The following is a 20822-nucleotide window of genomic DNA, read 5'->3' as shown; positions in this document are numbered from 1 at the left end:
TTCGCGAGTATGATTGTTTGTATGGGTGTTTTCTATGTGTATTTACAAAAAATATATATTTAAGTATATATATCCAGGTATATATATTACCAGGGAATAATGTAAAGTGTAAATATTGAATGAAAAATCAAAATGTATATTATTGGCAATAAATAGATTTTTTAATATTTCAGTTGAAAGTACTTATAACAGAAGCTATGTTTAGCTTGACTTGAATTGTCTAGGATAATTATTATTATTAATTATTTTGATATTCAATAATAATAATAATAATATGCCTTCACGACTGTTAGATTAGGATGAAGAGACTCCCAAATAGTTCCGGAGGACTGCACGTGTACCCACACGCTTCCACAATGAGTAGGGCAAAATAGGTCGCCCCAATAACCGAGATGGGGCCCCTTACACCATCTACATGGCGAGCCAACGTCGCAATAACCAGCAATGACTCTCGTACAAGGTTCACCTTGTGTTTTTTTAATTGGTAAGATTCCCGCACACCCCCTCGACCCTCTGGCGGGAAACGGTCTTTCGAAAACTTTACACAAAATGTAAATGATAAAAAAGGGTCAGTAGAGTCTAGTTTTGATAACAATATAATTATTAAATACTACCTCTATCCTACAACACAAACAGGATGCAAGAAGCCTCTATGTGATGAGTTTACAAAAGATAAAAATACATCTTTTTTTTCTTTCTTCTTTTATTACATATAAGAATTTTTAAAACCGATCTGAACTTTTATAGTATATCTGTTACAATCGTTGGAATTTTTATTGTATACAAGCTGACTCGCGCATCTTTGCTGCGACATACTTACTTGACATTTATCATAACATTTTGCCCAATTTATATAGTATATTGTAAATAATAGAATAGAATAGAAAATTATTTATTCAAATAAACTTACATTGAAGCACTTTTGAATAGTCATTACATTTTTTTAATCTACCGCTCATTCGGAAAGCTGTCTCATCACAAGAAGAACGAGCAAGAAACTTGCGTGTTGCTCTTTTAAATAATTTTATTATTACTTTACATTTTTAAGTTTTATCAAAATCCATGCATACACATAAACATTGGCATTTGTAATATTAGTAAGATTCGTTACAATTATAAAAGAAGTCAAATCTTCTTAACAAAGATATATTACATAATACAACTTTTCAATATCGACCGAGGCATTTAAAATAGATTGAATAATGAAATAAAAATGTGAAAGTTTTTGTACTTCTAAGCGCGTAAAATAACACCTGCCACCTGCAATCTCTATGGAAATATTATTCAACTGTAAAATCGATTGATTTATCTCGAGCGCGTCCGCGGAATGATTTCTTCTTTGATTAATAGATCATGATGTAATTTGAACATTAACCCTTTGTAATAACAACCAAATTTCCTTTTTTTCGATGCAAAAGGATTCCTCGAGTTATTGAAGGCGTATAGACGCGAATTAATTTGAATGGATCCTCGGATGTAACGGTTGCGAAAATCTTTTCTAGAACATACGAATTCCATGGTATTCTGATTGATCTTATTCTTTTGATAATATATATCTTATGTTTAAAAGACGCTGGATTTTGTGGGAGAATAAAATGTTATATATTTGGTTATAAATATATAATTGGTAGTATTAATTCAACGCTCGGAGCTACGTCATCCTTTTATTTATTTACTAGTTGTTACCAGTAACTCCGTCTGCTTTTTTGTGACATAAGATAAACATCTACCTTCAAGTCAAATTGAATTGATGGTCTGGATGGTCTAGCACATTGCCTTACGTTCGATGGTCGTGGGTTCGATTACTCTCACAATATTTTGTATGCATGAATACAATTATTTGCATTGATCTCGGTGTCCGCATATTATGTATGTATTTACAAAAAAAAATGTATCTAAGTTTGTAAAATTGTAATAAATTGTTTGTAAAATTTTGGTGCATACACACCAAAATTTTTTAATGCCGAAACATAAATATAAATAAAATACTTCTTTCGATAAGATTACCAGTTCTATAATGATCGCACTTCAGACAAAATGATTCTTTCAGTTCGAGGAAAGTTAAAGTCCATACATTATTTATCTATATTTGCATTGGCGATATTATTCCTAGAAAAAAGTCGAATTTTAAAATAAATCATAAAACATTAAAATATATCAAAAATTATTGCAATTCCCCTAGCATTGCCGCCCATGAGCACCCATGGGCGGCAGTAATCACCATCAGGTGAGCTGAAAGCTCGTTTGTCCCCTATGCTATAAAAAAATATTTACATCTTTACATAGTCTCTGTCGCTGTCCGTTCACTTACATTTTTTAGTAAGACAGACATTCCAATTTTATTTATATGTATTGAACATATAAATAAAATTGGAATGTCTGCATGTAATATTGAAATAACAGTTTTTTTTTCTACATGCATATGAATATAAATACGGTACTTACACCAAAATATCATTTTTTACAATTCTTATCTGTCTGTCAGTCTGTCTGTTTGTTCCGGGTAATCTCTGAAATGGCTAGATATATTTTGACTGGACTTTTTTTGGCAGATAGCTGATGTAATAGTGAGTAACATAGGCTACTTATATTTTAGAAAAAATCTTTTATTTCAGAAATATAAAGTTATATTCCAAGCGGACGAAGTCGCGGGTACAACTAGTAATGAACTAAAATAAGAGAGATGCTTGTAGAGTAAGCGAATATAGAAACTGCCAGTGATTCTCATTGTAGGTCTAACACTTCTAAATTACGCAACAGATTTAAATGCACAGCGATAGATAGAGTGATTCAAGAGTAAGGGTTATATATATATATATAATACCTGTGTGTTATAGTTTATATATAACGAGCCGAGAAATTCAAAGATTTGTAATCCGTGCGGAGCCAGGACGATTCGCTAGTTTGTGATAAAATGGAAAGATATCTGATAATATTGGTATCTAACAACTCAACAACATCAAAGGTATTATTTAACGCTGACAAAGGTCTACAGGGAGTTGAAATCTGTCTCGTCAATTATTTTCCGCATGGTAGACCCTCTGTGGACCCTTGGGAAGTTCTATTCATGTTGTGGTGGGAATTAAATTTTGGCTCCAATAGATACAGGTCAGGTCATACTGTATGAAATCTATTATATGATATACTAGCTACTCGCCCCGGCTTCGCCCGGGTGTACATGTATTATATATATAAACCTTTCTCTTGAATCAGTCTATCTATTAAAAAAACGCGTCAAAATCCGTTGCGTAGTTTTAAAGATTTAAGCATACATAGGGACGGACAGACAGCGACAGTGACTTTGTTTTATACTATGTAATGATGATTAATACTTGAAGCAAAAACTTTGTACCACCTTTTATCAACCACTTTTTAAGAAAGTAGTTCTATTAGAATAGTATGAAATTTCGCACAATTATAATCTATATAGAGGAGTGCAGAATGAAGAAAAAAGATATTTTTTTTTACTAATTCATAAACATATAGGTATTAAGTAAATAAAAAAACATTTTCACACTGCCATGTATTTCACATATAGGCGCATATACTCTATTGTTTAATTGTTATAAGTGGTTTCATGTCATTTCACATTCATTTTAAAATTACATATTTAATTCTATAGAATTTAATTTCCAAAGACACGTCTAAGATTTATAAATAATTAATAACTCTATAATTGTCTTTGCTCCATAGTCAGATGTCCGCCATTTTGGAATGATAATTAATTATTACAAAAAGGCGCTAAAACATACACCACTGAAAGGCGCGTGAATGCGCGAGCTCCCAGCGCGCGCGGGTCATTCGTTCTTTGTCTACATTATATGCTCATTCTTTCCTGCGTGAAAGCCAATTTTCTCGTAAAAGAGCGTACGTGTATATGCAGTTAATGAGCAATAAACGCGAAAGTTTAAATATAACTAAATTATCCTGTTTTGTGACAAAAAAGGCGTCGAGGTCGAAGTCCCATTCGATGGTTCACACAAATACAGTCAGCTGCATGTGACTGTTAACGCCGGACACCAGGGGGGAAGGGGATTGTTAGTAATGTGGATTGATAACCCCATTGCTAGCAATGTACCATGTCAGGTCGACTTCCACGCGGTTCCCTCTGGAAACCATCGTGTTAAATTCCTGGTGAATTAGCCACGATGGGCTAACTGACCTGACCTCATGCTCATCTTGTCATCCTCCACTGGTGCCCCGCCAGCGTAAACCGTTAGCGCAGGCGGGTGCACCATTCCATTATCATCCACAAAAAAAAAAACGCCGGACACCAGCCATTTGAGCGCAACCGATGGCGAAAGAGTACAAGATTGTGTGGAGTCGCGATCCTCAGCAGTGAGGAATCAATTAAGAAGGAAGTAGTGACATAAAATGATATACTTATATGACGATGAACTGAGGAGCAGAGTTTCTTGTCAGTTCTTCTCAGCTCGAAAGCATTCCGAACTAACGGTAGATTTGACATATCATAAGTCTGTAATAGACCTACATGAATAAAGATATTTTGATTAGATTTGATATACTGTTGGTCCCTGTAAATTGGTCATAATTTGTATCAAATATGAATCATATACGATATCATTTGAAAAGAGTTTTAAGAGCTGCTGATCGAGGTTTAATTTTGTAATTGTCAGCTCGAACTACGCTTTAAAGTGATGGTAGATTTGACTTATCATAAATGCTCGTAATAGATGCTACGTGCCCGAGTATGTGTAATAATTTAGTTTCGTTGGTAAAGGTTGACTGAAATGTACGAGATTAGATTTTAAAGTCTTACATAACTATGTCGCCCTAGAAATGCCGCTTTAATTACTCTAGTTAATTATATGTATTTAGAGAAGAGATGTCACTGGTTTATATGTAGGTACTGTAAATATTTACATATATATCTTTACTGGTAATAGACTCCACAATAATACATTTTGACATTTGGAAATGTTTCTGACTTCCTGACCTTTGACTTTTTTGCCATCTAAACATTTATTTATATTACAAATACTAGCTGTACACGCGACTTCGTGCGGGTGGAATTTGTCTTTATTTTTCTAAAATAAAAGTAGCCTAAGTTACTCCTTATTACATCAGAGATTTCAGAGATTAGCCGGAACAAACAGACAGACAGACAAAAATTGTAATAAATGTTATTTTTGTGTATGTATCGTATTTATATTCATATGCATGTAGTAAAAAACGGTTATTTCAAAATTACAAACAGTCACTCCAATTTTATTTATATGTATAGATTATTAATGCAAAAGTAAAGTGTATCACTTTTGTTTTCATAATATTTGTAATTTTGTAATAGCCTGTTTCGGGTTGTAAAATGAGATTCATGTTTGTATTTGCGCCATAATTAGTCTAAATGTACATCTCTTGTAGTAGACAAGGATAGACATACTTCACGATGTCGGGCCGAAAGGAGCCGAGTACACCCGAGCCGCTGCTGAGAAAAAAGATGGCGATTTCTGTACGTTCCCGCTTGTGTCTGAGAAACGCCGCTTGCACATAATTACGTTTTATAATAATTGAATCACTAAGAATTAATATAAACTATAGAATTATCAGGGTTTATGTAGGTGGTGTGTAATGTTCAAGGTGTATACATTAATTCCGCCGCGCGAGTTGTGTGGTGACCAGTTAATCGGTTCCGCCATAGCTGAATCTAGGTACGCTCGTAAATCCTTACTTTGGCCGAATCGAGATCTGTGATGACTAGACTGTCAAGAAGTCGAAGGAAAGTAATATCATTTAAATCCCTAGGGACCTTTAACAGTTGGGCTAGGGGCTTTAACAGTCCGTCGGAGCGGCGGAAGAATGCTCACGCACACCCGGAGCTCCGGCAACAAGCAGTAGAGGTACACCTTGGGGTTTTAGCCGGTAGGCTGTACCCGCTCGTTACCCCTGGAGCGGGCGGGTCTCCATGACGGATTTCCCCAAGAAAAAAAAAGGGGCTTCAACAGTATGTGTAGACGGAAATGCAGATTTTGTAGATATGATAGCTAGTGATTTATAATAGGAACCTACTAATGACTAATTCTGTAATTAAATTAACGTTTTGTATGAAAACCTTCGTCAATACTCGTCGATGAAACTGAAAGCCGTTTTATTACACCCTCATCACCAGAGGCCTATTAAACATGACGAGTTTTACAAAATGAATCCTATTACTCATGGCAAAAGGGTTTTTAATTCCCTGTTGAATTATCCGCATATATATCAAATTGTAGATTAATTAGACTGATTTATTTTCTTACTTCTATTCGGAATCGAATATCTAATTACTAGATATGTACTAATATAATAAATGCAAAAAGTGTCTGTCTGTCAATTTGTTATATTTTCGCAACAAAACTGCTGATTTTTTTTATTACTGACTATAGTGAAACTCGCTAAGAAATACTGAGAAAAGTTATTGAATTAATCGCTTAAATTAGATATTGATGACTGTGACATCAACATCGAAAATAATTTTCTTGGTGTTGCCATATTTGTAATTTAAAAATCACATATAAATAAATTTAATAAAAAGATTTAAAGTTAAAAGTGTGCTCTTTCTATATTCGTGAAAAACTCCGCATCAGATGTTTATTTTGCTGATGTGTACTTTACTAATATATGGAATTATATATTGAGGAAACTCTGTGAATGTTACAGTAGCAATAAGTATTCTATTCTAATGAAAAGGTCTTAATGAAGTTTGACGAATAGATTGATTGTATCAGAAGGTCGAATATAGGCTGTATTTTATGTTAAACTAGCTGTTCGCGTGGAATTTAACTTTATTTTTCTAGATTTTTTTTTCTATTCTGAAATAAAAGTAGCCTAAGTTACTCCTTATTACATTAACTACCTACCAAAAAAAGCCCGTCAAAATCGGTCCAGCTATTTCAGAGATTAGCCGTAACAAACAGACAGACAAAAATTGTAAAAAATGTTATTATGGTGTATGTATCTTATTTATGTTTATATGCATGTAGTAAAAAACGGTTATTTCAATATTACAAACAGACACTCCAATTTTATTTATACATATGTATAGATTAGGTACATGACGACCGTAGTGCTGTTTATGTGTATATATTCATGTGTGCTGTGATGGTTACAATTTAACAACAGCTTGTTTTCAATTCCACAATATAAAAAAAACAGAAGCAGTTATTTTTTTAAAATGCAAGAGATATGTGTAAAAATGTAATATTATAGAATCAGCATGAACATGATTATAGTTCTTATTTCAACGTATTAAGAGTGAATTTGCAAGTACGAATCGTTTTAGGGCCCTATTACAAATCAGCAAAGTAGCTATTCATACCCGCAGACATTACGCTGTAAACCCTCTTAAGATAATGGTCGTATCAGATAACTTTGTAAATGCTGCTAATTTATTGTCTCAAGTTTGTAGAGACTCACTGTTGCGGTGGCAGTTGAAACTGATTACGTCTATGTCACTCAACAATTAAAGTAAATATTATTAAGTGTAGATTGCTGTTATTATTCGTCTAAAGTTATATTGTAATACATTTAATATTTTGAATAAAACCCATACAAAAATCTATTAAATTGTAGATAATATCATTGGAAATCAACATCTTTGTGACAGACTCGACCCATTGGGATCACTGTGCATTTTCAATCGCACACATCACGAAAAGTGTTTTGAGGAATTGTTCGAATGAAAGCTGAATTTCATGAACTAGCAGCTGAATTTCATCTATGGAATCACCTTCCAGCAACGGTATTTCCGAACCGATACGATATTGAAACCTTGCAAGAAAAGTGCTTATTCCTTCTTAAAAGGCCAGCAGCAATTCCCGTGGTACTGCGGGTGCTCATGGGCGGCGGTAATCACTTACCTTTAGGTGCATCAAGCTCGTTTGTTCCCTACTATAAAAAAAAATAAGATCCATCTTAATCTTTTTCGAATATATGATTGAAATTTAGTACAATTGCTTAACGTATGCTACGTTCTTCATTAGCCAACCGTAGTTTTTTTTAGAGGATGATAATGAAGTGGTGCACTCGCCTGTACTAACGGTTTACGCTGGCGGGGCACCAGTGGAGGATGATAGGATGAACATGAAGTCAGATCAGTTAGCCCAACGTGACAAATTCACCGGGAATTTATCACGATGGTTTCCAGGGGGAACCGCGTGGAGGTCGACCTGACATGGTACATTGTTAGCAATTGGATCTTTAGTCCACATTACTAACAATCCCCTTCCCCCCGCTAATCGTGGTTTAGGTATGTAGAGATACTGGAAGACAATAATTTAATGAAATTTTATAAAAAAAAAAAATATAATCAAAAACGGGTGAATTTTCTTTCACTCGAATAAAATGAAAAGGTTTCGCAGACAAAGATACTTATAAAAATCTATGATCGTTGAACTTTTGAGTATGTAACTACTTCTAAAACAGCCTTGTATTTTTCGTCTAATACCTTTATTAGTCAGCTATTATTTGTCGCAAATCTCTCAAGATCGCTGAAGAATCTTCGTTGAATGGAGGTTTTGTGCCTATCTCGACTTTTAGGGTACCGTTCAAAGACTGATAAATGTAAGTGATATTATTTATGTATTATCAGAGGTAGACTGTTAAAATTCGTTTGCTTGGGTATCTCAGTCTCGATTATTTCAGCCGCCAAGCAACTTTGTAAGCTTTTTTTCAGTTGGGTGCAAAATTGACAGGGAAATTATAGGAGAGATATTTTTTTTTATTTATTAATTTATTTCAGGCAACTACCCATATTATAAATACCTTATAGACAAATATATATATAATATAATATTTAAAAACTAATACATTGATATTGTCTGTGTGATCACGGCACTGAAGACGGCAATCTGCCACGGTGTACTAATTTATATTACTAGTAGGTATACTAATTTACTAGCTGGCCCAGCAAACGTTGTTTTGGTATATAAATTTAAATTGCTATTAAAAAATTAGGTTTAAATCATAATAAAACAATGTCGAAAAAATAAAAAAAAATGTAGAAGAACAAACATTATCATTTAGGGGTATGAAAAATAGATAGTAGCCAATTCTCAGACGTACTGAATATACTGAATATATAATATAATATAAAATATCATAAAAATCGGTCAATCGGTTTCAGAGGAGTATGGTACTAACATCGTGATATGGGAATTTTATATATAAGAGGAGACATGATCTCTTAGTTCTCTTGAATGGTAACGAATGAGTGGTATAACGAATATCACATAATGTCTATGGAGTTGTTCATAACGAATCATGACGATATGAAAATATTATGGTTTTACGTAGAAACAGACACGTATTAGGATGTTAAATAATTATAGGATATAGAAAGAAGTTCTATCGTCGTCGTCGATCTCTTAGTGTATTAATGTACTAATAAAGGTATATAACAGAATAGCAGAGAGGGTGGACTCACCCCCTCTCAGTTATACACCGCTTTGTCTCGTACATTACTTTTAAATTATATTATTATATCAGCAACTCGCCCGGCTTCGAACTGGTGTACACTGTACATGTATTATATACAAACCTTCCTCTTGAATCACTCTATCTATTAAAAAAAACCGCTTCAAAATCTGTTGCGTAGGTTTAAATATTTAAGCATACCTAGGGACAGACAGCGACAGCGACTTTGTTTTATACTATGTAATAGGTAAGCAGCAATTGTATTGTTTTTATTTGAGACAAATAAAGATGATTACTATTATTATTTTTATAAATCTAATCAAAAACATCTCAAGGCTATAGTAATTATTAATTTTGTGAATATAATAAATAAATAACCCTGGACAATTAACACAGCGCCATCTAGTCCATAGTAAGCAGAGCTTGTGTTATGGCTACTAGACAACTGATATAAATACTTAGAATTTTTTTAAATACTGAAAATACCCTGACCGATACAAACGATCATACTCATGAATACAAATATTTGTAGCGTGCTAGGAATCGAACCCGCGAACATCGGAAATAAAGCGGTGTGCTAAACCGCTAGACCACTGAGGCCGTCAATACACAATCTATGAATTTTGTGAATATATAAATTGCGAATATATATCAATATATGGTTTTTTATGTACAATATCACTCCACTCCACTACAGGCCTTGTTTCATTAGAGTAAGAAACCGTAAACCCTTTGTATTGTGAGTAGTCATATATAATGGTTGTGTAACATGTGAGCACAGGTCTGAACTTAGGAATGTTTTCTATGGAATTTGTTGGCAACTGACCTCAGTTTTTAGCTCTTTCTTATTTTGAACCATGTTTTATATACAACTTTCGACATTATGTATTTTCTGTATTGCTTTTCTATTGTTGTGTCAAATCCTAATAATATTATAAACGCGAAAGTCTGTAAGTATGGATGTTTGTTACTCCTTCACGCAAAAACTACTGAACGGATTTTGATGAAACTTTACAGTAATATAACTTATGTATATAGCCTATGTGTTATATACATAAGCTATATTACTGTAAACTTTAATTAAAATCACTTCAGCAGTTTTTGCTTGAAAAAGGAACAAACATTCATCCAGCTATCCATCCACATTCACAAACTTACGCGTTTCTAATATTAATAAGATAAAAAATAATAATACCGTTCTCATTGAACAAAACAAACCTCGAAATATATTACTAAATTTATAAATCAACCTTTGAAGCCTTAAGGACGAGACCGGTCAGGTTAATACAATTGAAATAATAAATTTGTAGAAGGGTAGCCAAGGGTTGAGGGCACCACTGAATTAGATTATGCCCAATATACGTATGTATGCCCATTTTTTTATCCACGTCACCCACTTTCTTCTTGCTGACCTGTAACTCTTAGAAATGTCAGTGATAGCAAAGAAAATATTACAATATTCTCCCTAATTGAATTTATAAATGAATCTGTATTTTTGTAATCATGTACAAGCTTGATACATAGAATTTCTTGATAGTTCTTAGCTCGAAAGCACTCATAAGTGACGGTAGATTTGACATATCGTAAGAGTATATACCTATAGGAATAAAGATATTTTGATTTGATTTGATTAGAAGAGAATAGAAAATCATTTTTTCAACTAAACTTAATTTTAGCACTTTTAAACAGTCATAATATTTTTTTTTAATGTACCGCTCATTAGGAGATCTATCTCATCACAAGAAGAACGAGAAAGAAACTTGTATGTTGCTCTTTTAAATAATCCTTGTAAGTTCACATCAAGTCGAAACGTGTGAATACGAACTACCATTCATTCATTCATTTTAAGAGCTACGCTCTTGTCGGTGGAGCTCATGCCACTTTCCGCGATGCTGTTTTATTCTTCATACGACACCCCTCCAATTTTGTCCTCAATTTGTTTGATGTAGCTATTCCTTGGTCTTGACCAACACTTGTTTACGAGTATGAGGGATGAGCCAGTCATCACTTCGCTCGACCATATTTTAGGGAGCCCAATGACCCGGCCCACCACGCCGCCATTTCTACTTTAATTTAAACATGAATATTCGAGGAGTTGTAAAAATTTTAAATACATGTATATAATTGTTATTTCATCTACAACTTTTATACTACGAATAATAATATGTCCAAATAAAATTACAAATTATCAGCTTTTCACTAAATGCATAAGAAAGTATATACGATGCTTCAAAAATACCTATATAGTTTCAGACTATTCTAGTCCGAAAAATGATATAATAGTTCCTAATAGTATGAATAACATAAAAAATCTACAGGAATTTTATATGTACGATCGTTTAAGAGTACCTACTCTAAAAACTTTTTACATTTCTAAGACGTTCCTTTATAAATATTTAAATAAGTTGTATAAACGCCTACTATCTCTACTACTATATGAAACTAAATACTCGAAATATATATATAAACTTCATGAAAACACACAGAATTTCCAATGAAACATTTCGTAAATGCTAAGGGGTCGTCTTAACCTATGAACTTTGAAGTTAACTTTTAGATTTATCTACATACCGCGATAAAATCTTTTTGACGGCACATAACTAAATATGCTTAGTTAATCAATTAATTTACTTAAATTATTATTATTCTATTCCTTTATATATGTATATAGTAATATAAAGTGAGAGAATTTCGCTTACGCTGGTAAAGCCATATCCAAAGACGCAAAGACGACTATGTGCTTAAAAAATACTCAAGATACCAAACCAACCAGAGCTAGAGGCAGTACACCCAATACTTGGTGGAACAATATTAAGAAGCAGATGGACCAGGACAACCTTACTACTCAAACAACGCAGAACAGACTTCTCTAGTCCAGATGTACAGGGAGACAGATATATATATATATATATATATATATATATATATATTTTACCATATCTAGTCATTTGGTTATCTTTGTTACGTAATATGTTTTTCTCTCCTATTCATCTCTGTTCGCAGTCATTTCTTCATTCACTCCCTTTGTAACCGTACTTGAGTCGTTATACATGTAATATTAATAGGTTTTAAAAATAAAGATCGTTTAAATGTACAGGATGTAATTAAATATCAATTTATTTATTTTATATTATATATAGCTGTTGCTCGCTATTTCTTCTACAGTAACTTTATTCTTGACGAAATTGCGGAAAGCGTTTTATCCATGACATATATTACTAGCTTTTCCTGCGGTTTCACCCGTGAAATTTATAGCCTATATGTTATTCTGATGTATAAGCCATATTACCGTAAAGTTTCGTTAAAATCCGTTCAGTAGTTTTTGTATGAAAGACTAACAAATATCCATTCATGCTCGGAAACTTTCGCGTGTATAATATTATTTAGCTGGGCCCGCGGTTTTACCCGTGTTAAATTTCAATATAAAATATAGCCTATGTGTTATTCTGATGCATAAGCCATATTACTGTAATGTTTCATTAAAATCCGTTATATAGTTTTTGCATGAAAGAGTAACAAACATCCGTCCATGCTCATAAACTTTCGCGTTTATCTATAACATATAAATAAAATTGGAGTGTCTGTTTGTAATATTTAAATAATCGTTTTTTACTATATGTATATGAATATAAATACGATATATACACCAAATAATTTAGTTTATAATTTTTTTGTCTGTCTGTTTGTTCCGGGTAATCTCTGAAATGGCTGGACCGAATTTGACGGGAATTTTTGTAGCTGATGTAATATGGAGTAACTTAGGCTACTTTTACTTTAGAAATATTCTTTTATTTTAGAAAATTAAACTTAAATTCCACGCGGACGAAGTCGCGGGAACAGCTAGTAATATGACTGTGGTTAACAGTATTTCATTATTATTTAAATAAATATCCTCTGTCTATGAGAACTGATACTTACCACAAATAGTAAAATTCATTTAGGAGATGAATTTTACCAGCTTTTAAATTAATCAGTTAATTTTATTAATTTATACTATACTGAAGTGGATTTCCCTCGAGACCACGACAGAGGTCTGATCAAATGTATGTGAAAATGGTTGATCGTACATAATTATGTAACACATATGTTTATCCTGCGGAGCTGCCCATTTGGAATGCAACCTATATTTTTGATGACAGGCACACTTTCTGTATTTGAATTATTTTTTTTTAATCTGCCAAATATTGTTCCATTTTTCCTTTATTAACAAAGGAATCCTTACTAATAATTAAATTAAGCATTTAATTATTAGTAAGGATTAATATATCATATCAGGCCAATACTAAACAAAAATGTCTTGATCATAATTAAATAATATCAGTAATTTATTTCAAATTATTTGACACCAAACTCATACACCTGATATCGGGGATTAAATTAGTTTAAAATTTTACAATATATCTGAGAGGCGTGGGGGAGAGGTTAAAGAATGGTACAAAACAAAAAAAATGTATTAATAATAAACATTTCTGCGAACATAGAAGCCGTACTGTCTTCACAAAGCACTCTGTGAAACACTTTACACAAAATGTTTGTGTATCTGCCAAATACAGAATGACTATTGGGACACGTTGTACAAAAATAAAAATACGTTCTTTGTTTGTTGTTCTTTTATAATGGCAAAAGAACATTTGGGTATAAAGAAACAATTGATACAATAGAATTAATATTAGAACTGCTTATGGCATGAACACGTATTGAGGTACATATTTTTTTTATTTAACATTTTTTTATATAAAACACACTATATATTTGTAATACAATTTTGCGCTGAAATTAGTTCAGATCAGATTTACCGTATAGCCGTGGAAAGGTAATGAACAGATTGATACATTTCTTTCGAATTTACATTATTGCTATATATAGCCTTAGATCGTTACAAGTATATCAAGCTAGGTCAGACCAGACTACGCTAGAACATCAAAGTTAAAATCTAAAATAACAGTAATTTTTAATATAAAATTGGGCTCCTAACCGCACTTTTTTTAATGTAATGATTTCTAAATTCTTAATTGCACGGAGCCTTTATTCTTCTCACATAATTTTATAAAAAAAAATCATCCACAGATTCCTTCTGTAATTTAAGGTCATAATCTACTATTTAACCACTACAAATTTCACTCATTTTAAATTTTCTTTAGTTTTTGATCGATATCAATAACAGTAATAGTATTGAAAATATATTTTTTAATCTAAGTTCTTTATTCTACGGAGCCTCTGTTTTTCTCACGGAATATGTAGAACTTTAAGGGTTACCAAAAATTGCAGGAGTTTAAATTACTTTTATTCCTGTTGAGTTTCAGAAATGGATAAAGTTGAAGCACTTAAGAAGTCTGATTGGAGCTAAATTTAATTTATTCCCTATTAAGTGGGCTAATGTAATAAGTGAGTTAAGGAGTAAATATTTAACTAGCTGTTCGCCCCGGCTTTGCACGGGTGTGCTTACTAATCAGTTGGTACGTTCCCAACAGACACTAGTAAGTATGACTAAAACACCGTGAAAAATCTAATATGTAATTCAATTAAATTCAATTTATTTACTGGAACATGTGTACATAATGGTCTTAAGATTATAATAGTTCCAAACATGCCCTGCCGTTTCCGGCGTGTAAAATCTTACAATAATATTTATTACATTTACATTATTATCACATTTTTATATTTAAAACTAGAGGGTGCGTGTGTGCGCGGGCCTCAAGAGGCCCGCGAGGCGTTGTCGTTGATTTTTTTTGTGCAGACGGTTTTCTTTTCGAATAGACTTGGTTGGCAAGTAGAGTTGTCTGTTTTGATACGATTAGGTGACTTCCTATTGTAACAGTGAATTTTTGTTTCACGTGTACCATCCTGTGGCGAAACTTTGTATTGCAATGGTCACAATACAAAACCTCACATTACCTACCTTTCTGTATTAGTATACAGAAATGTATGCTTAGTGTTGCCACCTAATTTTACAAAAAAATCGCATGAAACTATTAAGATGAGATTTATTATAGATCCCCGTCACTCTTATGTTAGAATGTCGAAACAAAAAATTCCCACATTTTGGGTTTGCAAAATTACCTAAAAATCGGGGAAAATTTGTAGCCTAGATAATATTTCAAACCGAAATCTGCCATGGCTCAAGAAAGGTCGACTCGCTGCAGGGAAGCCAGGTACCCCAAAATGTATTCCTAAATTTATCATCAGAGATAAAATACTCGAACTCGGCCGCCATCTTGGATTTTTCCTTTTTGAATACTTTTAACTTATCCACTTTGGCGATTGAAATATTTTGTCCATACATTGTACAGAGCTAAGGTGACTCCTAGTAGTTCCTTAGTACTGTTTACTATGAAAATTAGTTAATACTTCGCACCGAGAGTTTCCATTCCTCAATACAAGTCAATTCGTTGCAGGGATGATGCCACAGAACTGAATTTTAAAAAGTTCTTAAAATTGTCATCATAGATAAAGTATCCTAATTCGGCCGCCATCTTGGATTTTTTATTTTTAAATACTTTTAACATATACACTGGTGATAGAAACATTTCATCCATATATTGTACAGAGCCCAGGTTACATACACCTAAGAGTTCCTTAGTACGGTTTACTATGAAAATCGATGTATGGTGTTGCCAGGAGATTTATACAAAAATCTCCTAGGGCCCTTAGAGGGATAATTTTGGACCAATGCTTATCACTGTTTTGTTCAAATTGACCAAAAAAAATTCCACGTTTTTTTACTTTTCTTCGAAATTACCCCAAAATCGGGAAAATTTTTTGGACCAGGTAATATTTCCCACCGAGAATTTCCATTGCTCTATAGAAGTCAACTATAGCTGCAACGTTTAGTGGTACCCCAAAATTGAATTTTTAAAAGTCCCTAAAAATGTCAACATAAATTAAGTACCCTAACTCGGCCGCCATCTTAGATTTTTACTTTTTAATACTTTTGACGTATTCACCCTAGTGACAGAAACATTTCGTTCATACATTGTATAGAGCCTCAGTGACTCCTTCTAGTACTATTCTCTAAGAAAACTGATGTAAGGTGTTGCCAGATAATTCTGACAAAAACCACCTAAAATCAATAGGGGGATTGTTTTTGACAGATTTTCATCATTCTTTTGTTTGAAATGTCCGAAAATTATTGTCCCACTTTTTAGGACTTATCTCAAAAATTACCCTAAAATTGGGGAAAATTTTTATACCAGGTAATACTTTGTATTGAGACACATCATCTCTCCATAGAAGTCGACTGGCTGTGGGGTTGGCAAGTGTCCTAAAACTACATTTAAAAATATCCCAAATTTTCTCCGAAAAGCAAAACTCCCCTATCTCTGCCGCCATTTTGGATTTTTACTTCTTAATACTTTTGACGTATTCACCTTAGTAACAGAAACATTTCGTCCATACATTATGTAGAGCCTCGGTGACTTCTTCTTGTACTATTCCCTAAGAAAACTGATCTGAGGTGTTGCCAGATAATTTTGACAAAAACCACCAAAAATCCTTAAGGGGATGACTTTTGACAGTTTTGCATCATTCTTTAGTTTGAAATGTCGAAAAAAAATTTTTCCACTTTTTAGGACCTGTCTCAAAAAATACCCCAAAATCGGGGAAAATTTTCATACCAGGTAATACTTTGTGTCAAGAGACATCATCTCTCCGTAGAAGTCGACTCGCTGCGGTGTTGCCATGTGTCCTAAAACAACATTTAAAAATGTCCCAAATTTTATCCGAAAAGCAAAACTCCCCTATCTGTGCCGCCATCTTGGATTTCTAAAATTTCATAATTTTCACTAGATGCCGGGTCCTTCGGCTATCCGACGCCGCACAGTGCGTTGACCTAGCACACTCGTAGGTACCCTATCAATTTCAGTTTTTAAAGCTAGACCTCAATTTCAATATTTGTCCCATGATGTATGGGTGTTGCCAGCGAATTCTGACAAAATTCCCCTAAAACCCTTCAGGGGACGATTTTTGGTAGACCAACAAGACTTTTTCATATGAAATGTCGAAAAAAATTTTTCCCACTTTATGGGACTTTTCTCCAAATTTAACCCAAAATCGGGGAAAATTTTTAGCCCTGGCAAATCTTCTTACTGAGACTTACCCATGTCAGTAGGTGGCGTTTAGCTACGGGGTTGCCATGAGCAGCAAAAACGCGATTGAAAATATCCCAAAATTTTTCCAAAAACTAAATCTCCCATAGCTTGGCCGCCATCTTGGATTTCTGAAATTTCATAATTTTCCCTAGAGGCCGGGTTTTTCAGCCTCCCAATGGCCTACAATAGGGATCGGTAGTATCCCCGCAAGTACCCTAGGAATTTCAGTTTTTGGAGAGACACCCCAATTTCTATTTTGGTCAAACCATGTATGGGTGTTGCCAGCAAATTCCAACAAAACACATCTAAAACCCTTTAGGGGATGTTTCTCGATAGGCCTTGATGCCTCTTTTGTCAAAAATGTCTAAAAAAATTTTTCCCACTTTTTGGACCATTTCTCCCAAATTACCCCAAATTCGGGAATTCTTTTTAGCGCTGGCAATACTTCTTACCGAGACCCATCATCGCCCCATAGAAGCCGACTCGCTGCGGGGTTGCCCTGTACCTAAAAAATGACTTTGAAAATAATCCGGATTTTTAGGACCAATTTCACACGCCCCCAACTCGGCGGCCATCTTGGATTTTCCAAATTTCATAATTTTCCCTAGAGGTCGGGTCCTTCGAGTTTCCTATGCCCCACAACCGGACTCGCCAGCACCCCCGCAACTACCCTGGGAATTTCGGTTTTTGAAACTGTAGAAAATTTTCAACCAGTTTTTGGCAATTTTTTCGCCGCCATCTTGGATTTTAATTTTTGTTTTTACGCCATATTCTGGGTCCCGCCGAGACGTGCCAAATCACTCTTTGAACGGAATCGATCCGAGCGAAACTGTAAAAGTTAGCCGCCATCTTTGTCCGCCATCTTGGATTTTCCCAAATTTCGGAATTTTCTCGTGGTCACCCTAGCCAAAAGAACATTTCCCCCATACATCGTCTCGACCCCCGGACGCTCCTTCTGGGAGAACAACTATGTCAATCAGTGAGTGAGTCACCGTAATGCAGCTTTATATATTATAGACTAGAGGGTGCGTGTGCGCGGGCCTCAAGAGGCCCGCGAGGCGTTGTCGCTGATTTTTTTTGTGAAGACGGTTTTCTTTTCGAATAGACTTGGTTGGCAAGTAGAGTTGTCTGTTTTGATACGATTAGGTGACTTCCTATTGTAACAGTGAATTTTTACTACGAAAATCTATGCATGGTGTTGCCACCTAATTTTACAAAAATTTGCATAAAACTATTAAGATGAGATTTATTATAGATACCCGTCACTTTTATGTTTAAATTTCGAAAAAACATTTCCCACATTTAAGGTTTGCAAAATTACCCAAAAATCGGGGAAAATTTGTAGCCTATATAATACTTCACGTCTTTGCTCCATAGAAGTAACTTGCTGTAAGGAATAAAATAGTACCCCAAAAATGAGTTTTAAAACGTCACTAAACTTATTTTGTGAAGACGGTTTTCTTTTCGAATAGACTTGGTTGGCAAGTAGAGTTGTCTGTTTTGATACGATCAGGTGACTTCCTATTGTAACAGTGAATTTTTGTTTCACGTGTACTATCCTGTGACGAAACTTTGTATTGTAATGGTCACAATACAAAACCTAACCTAACCTACCTTTCTGTATACTATATTAGTCTGGGGTCAAAGTTTTTAATGTAGAGATCATAATACGAAACCTAACCTAACCTACCTTTTTGTTTACTATATTATTCTGAGGCCATAATTTCTACTGTAAGAGTCGCAATACCATACCTAACTTAACCTACCTTTCTGTATACCATTTCGACCTGTGGCTTTAATTTATTTTTATTTTATTTTATTGCAATGGTCACAATACAAAACCTCACAATACCTACCTTTCTGTATTAGTATACAGAAATGTATGCTTGGTGTTGCCACCTAATTTTACAAAGTAATCGCATGAAACTATTAAGATGAGATTTATTATAGATCCCCGTCACTCTTATGTTGGTGTATGGTGTTGCCAGAAGATTTTGACAAAAACCACCTAGGACCCTTTGGGGGATGATTTTGACCAACGCTCATAACTGTTTTGTTCAACTTAAGGAAAAAAAAAATTCCCACGTATTTTAATTTTTCTCCGAAACTACCCCAAAATTTTTTTAGACCAGGTTATATTCCCCATCGAGAGTTCCCACTGCTCCATAAAAGTCCACTCGCTGCAAGGATTAATGGTACCCCAAAATTGAATTTTAAAAAGTCCCTAAAATTGTCAACATATATTAAGTACCCTAACTCGGCCTAAAATCAATAGGGGGATTGTTTTTGACAGATTTTCATCATTCTTTTGTTTGAAATGTCCAAAAAATATTTTTCCACTTTTTAGGACCTATCTCAAAAATTACCCTAAAATCGGGGAAAATTTTTATACCAGGTAATACTTTGTGTTGAGACACATCATCTCTCCACAGAAGTCGACTGGCTGTAGGGTTGCCAAGTGTCCTAAAACTACATTTAAAAATATCCCAAATTTTCTCCGAAAAGCAAAACTCCCCTATCTCTGCCGCCATTTTGGATTTTTACTTCTTAATACTTTTGACGTATTCACCCTAGTAACAGAAACATTTCGTCCATACACTATGTAGAGCCTCGGTGACTTCTTCTTGTACTATTCCCTAAGAAAACTGATCTGAGGTGTTGCCAAATAATTGTGACAAAAACCATGAAAAACCCATAAGGGGATGATTTTTGACAGATATCCATCATTATTTTGTTTGAAATATCGAAAATCGTATCGTATCGTCCATATATTGTACAGAGACACGGTCCTTCTAGTGGGTCCTTAGTAATATTACTTTTTACGAAAATCGATGCATGGTGTTGCCACCTAATTTTACAAAAAATCGCATAAAACTATTAAGATGATATTTATTATAGATCTCCGTTGCTCTTATATATAGCTTGTCGAAAAAAAAATCCCACATTTTGGGTTTGCAAAATTACCCAAAAATCGGGGAACATTTGTAACCTAGGTAATATTTCGAACCGAAATCTACCACGGCTCAATAAAGGTCGACTCGCTGCAGGGAAACCAGGTAAATTTATCATCAGAAATAAAATACTCAAACTCGGCCGCCACCTTGGATTTTTCCCTTTTTAAATACTTTTAACTTATCCACTTTGGCGACAGAAACATTTTATCCATACATTGTACAGATGTAAGGTGACTCCTTCTAGTAGTTCCTTAGTACTGTTTACTATGAAAATTAGTTAATACTTCGCACCGAGAGTTTCTATTCCTCAATAGAAGTCAGTTCGCTGTAGGGTTGATAGGTGCCACAAAACTGAATTTACTAAAAATAC

The sequence above is a fragment of the Achroia grisella genome, unplaced genomic scaffold (genome assembly GCF_030625045.1).
Source record: "Achroia grisella isolate CSIRO2021 unplaced genomic scaffold, CSIRO_AGI_Agris_v1 utg642, whole genome shotgun sequence".
In the NCBI taxonomy this organism is placed as follows: Eukaryota; Metazoa; Arthropoda; class Insecta; order Lepidoptera; family Pyralidae; genus Achroia; species Achroia grisella.
Note: the sequence above shows the minus strand (reverse complement) of the source record.